Source organism: Oryctolagus cuniculus, chromosome 7, assembly GCF_964237555.1.
Source record: "Oryctolagus cuniculus chromosome 7, mOryCun1.1, whole genome shotgun sequence".
NCBI lineage: Eukaryota > Metazoa > Chordata > Mammalia > Lagomorpha > Leporidae > Oryctolagus > Oryctolagus cuniculus.
The window spans coordinates 24,751,692-24,755,216 of record NC_091438.1 but is presented as its reverse complement, the minus strand read 5'-3'; the positions used below and the strand labels follow the sequence as shown (position 1 = coordinate 24,755,216).

The following is a 3,525-nucleotide window of genomic DNA, read 5'->3' as shown; positions in this document are numbered from 1 at the left end:
ATCCTCTTCGACCGAGCGCACAGCTTCAGGAGGGACCCACATGGAGTGGTGAGGGCGGAAGGGGACACCTGCCTAGCCAGCCAGATCAGCCAAATCAACCCTGGTGATCAATGGGGTGACAGATGTCGCAGCCAGATTGCCCTCACATCCTGAGTTCACGCCGGAGCTGAGGGAAGGAAGCAATGCCGTCGGATCCGGCCGCTCTTTGGGAGTCTGAGGAACAACTCGCACCAGGTGGCTGCCGTTCCGTTGTCATGGGTAAAGGAGACCCCAACAAGCCGAGGGGCAAAATGTCCTCCTATGCCTTCTTCGTGCAGATGTGCCGGGAAGAGCACAAGAAGAAACACCCTGACTCTTCGGTCAATTTTGCAGAATTCTCTAAGAAATGCTCGGAGAGATGGAAGACCATGTCTGCAAAGGAAAAGCCCAAGTTTGAAGATATGGCAAAAAGTGATAAAGCTCGTTATGACAGGGAGATGAAAAATTACGTTCCTCCCAAGGGTGATAAGAAGGGAAAGAAAAAGGATCCCAATGCTCCTAAAAGACCACCATCTGCCTTCTTTCTGTTTTGCTCTGAACATCGCCCAAAGATCAAAAGTGAACACCCTGGCCTGTCCATTGGGGACACTGCAAAAAAATTGGGTGAGATGTGGTCTGAACAGTCAGCCAAAGATAAACAACCATATGAACAGAAAGCAGCTAAGCTAAAGGAGAAATATGAAAAGGATATTGCTGCATACCGTGCCAAGGGCAAAAGTGAAGCGGGAAAGAAGGGCCCTGGTAGGCCCACAGGATCAAAGAAGAAGAATGAACCTGAAGATGAGGAGGAAGAAGAGGAAGAGGAAGAAGATGAAGATGATGAGGAAGAGGATGAAGATGAAGAATAAATGGCTATCCTGTAATGATGAGTGTGGAGTGTGCGTGTGTGCTCAGGCAGTTGTTTTGCTAAGAATGTGAATTCAAGTGCAGCTCAATATTAGCTTCAGTATAAAAAAGCTGTACAGATTTTTGTATAGCTGGTAAGATTCTTTGTAGAGAAAATACTTTTTTTTAAAAATGCAGGTTGTAGCTTTTTGAGGGGCTACTACATACAGTTAGATTTTAAAGCTTCTGATGTTGAATGTTCCTAAATATTTAATGGTTTCTTTAATTTCTTGACTTGTGTATGGTAGCACAGCAAAGTTGTAGGAGTTAGTATCATTTGTAAATTTGGATTTTTTGTTAGGATGTTGCATTCTGTGTTTTTTTTTTAAATTTTGTAATAAAATTATGTATGTTAAAAAAAACCCAAAACCTAAGTAAACATATGAGAAACTGTAAAACATTAGCATAGACAAGAGTTTTGGGTAAGATTCCAAAAGCACAAGTAACAAAAATGAAATATACAATTTTGAGTACATCAAATTAAGATGTATTTTCACAACAAAGTAATCAACAGAGTGAAGACACAATGGACAGAATGGCAGGAAACACTGAAAACTCTGAATATGACAAAAGATTGATAGCCAGAACATACATATATAGAACTGGAAAAACTCCAAACAAGAAGCAAAATGTACACTTAAGAAATGGGCAATGATCACAATAGATGTTTCTCAGAAGAAGAAATCTCAATGGTCAAGACATACATGAACATGCCCAATATCACTAGCCATTAGCGAAATGTAAATCAAAACCAATAGCAGACTCCATCTGTAGGAGAAGACAATACTTGGGTTTTCATTTGTGCAACAAGTGGGTTTAGAGGACTCTGTTCACCATTAGAGGGCAGAGTCTACATGGAAATAAAGAATCCTTAATACTTTCCTAATGGGCTTGTTGAATTCTTGACCAGTGCCTATTACCTTTGCCACAACCTTTCCAGTCTCACTACTTCCCTGCTTCTTCCTCTTCTCTGTAGCTTGCAAAAACAGTATATCTTCTATTTGTTTTGTTTTATTCCTTCTGTCTCATGATGTTCCTCTAAGAAATCACAACCCTCCAAGTATTCATTCATTTATGCAGTCTGCAGTTTTCATGGGCTACTACATGGCAAAGTACTAGGTTAAAGGAAAGGTATAGGTCAGGAACTGAGCAAAGTTCACAGTGATGAAGCCATTGGGGAAATGAACCTGATGGAAGACCTCTCTCTCTCTCTCTCTCTCTCTCTCTCTCTCTCCTTCTCTCTCTGTGTAGCTCTGATTTTCAAATAAATAAATCTTTAAAAACTAACTAAACAAATATACTAATAACGAGGTGGCAACACCTTTCTATCAGAACATGTGAAGCACTCAAACACAGTTTGTCCCAGAAAGTCAGCCATAGTTTTCAAGGGCACATCTTCTACTCCATTTGTGGACATCTCTGTGGGGGGTAAGGGGCACTTATTTCTTCCCCTCTTCTTTCTTACCACTCTCACAGTTATAACTTCTATCGATGCTTCCACAGACCAGTCTCTATGAAATTGTAGAACTAATATCCTCCCATGTCAAAAGTGTCATGGGTTTAAACACAGAACCCAAAATAAGACAAGTAACTGGCCTTCTTAATTATGCAGTGTGGAATGTAAGATTCTCACTGGATCACTGGGTAACTGTAAAGTACTGGGCAGAGAAAAAGATGTTGCGTATCTGTATTTATGATGTTGTAATTCTCCACTTTATGCAAACTCAGATTAAAAGAGCTCCAGTTAGTGGGCAGCACTGTTGCATAGTGGGTAAAGCTACTGCCTGCAGTGTCAGCATCCTATATGGGTGCCGGTTGGGATCCTGGCTGCTGCACTTCCCATCCAGCTCTCTGCTGTGGCCTGGGAAAACAGTAGAAGATGGCCCAAATCCCTCATCTCCTGCACCCACCTATGAGACCTGGACAAAGCTCCTGGCTTCTGGTTTTGGATCCAAACAGCTCCAGCCATCCATCTCTGCTTCTACCACTCTGTAACTCTGCCTTTCAAATAAATAAATAATTATTTTAAAAAAACAGCCTCATCCCAGAAGAAACTTCTGGCTTCAGACTGGCACAGCTCCAGCTGTTGCTGCCAATTGGGGAGTGAACCATCGGACGGAAGATGTCTCTCTCACTTTCTCTCTCTCTCCTCTCTCTGTGTAACTCTTTCAAATGAATAAATAAATCTTTAAAAAAGTAGCTCCAGTTATTGACAACACAGTAGACTTGCATTAATTTTAATTCCCTTCTCACTTTGCAAAGGGATCAGTGGCAGGTAAAAACAGTTGACAGCCTTGCTAACAGGAGAAGAAACAGCTGAAGACAGAAAATGAAAAGCAGCCAAATACATCATCAAAGAAAGAGAAGTGGACCTCATCCAACACAAACCTTTAAAAGTGGATGCTCACAATTAACGAGTGAAACAGCTGCCCACTGAAATCTTGTCTAGGGAGGGAAGATGTCCTAAGTTCTGCTTCTGTAAACTCCAGTCATAAATCTATCCTAATAAATCTGTCCCTGGCATCTCTTTTACAAATATACTGGACCCACTGACCATTGGAAATGTGGACCTAAGTCACGTAGGCTGCCATTTAAACCCAC

The 3,525-nt window shown here is 41.5% G+C and overlaps 1 pseudogene; it reads left to right on the top strand.

Moving 5' to 3' along the window:
* The first annotated feature begins 254 nt into the window (after positions 1-254).
* Positions 255-902, top strand: LOC100358571 (high mobility group protein B2 pseudogene; annotated as a pseudogene).
* Positions 903-3,525: the final 2,623 nt, after the last annotated feature.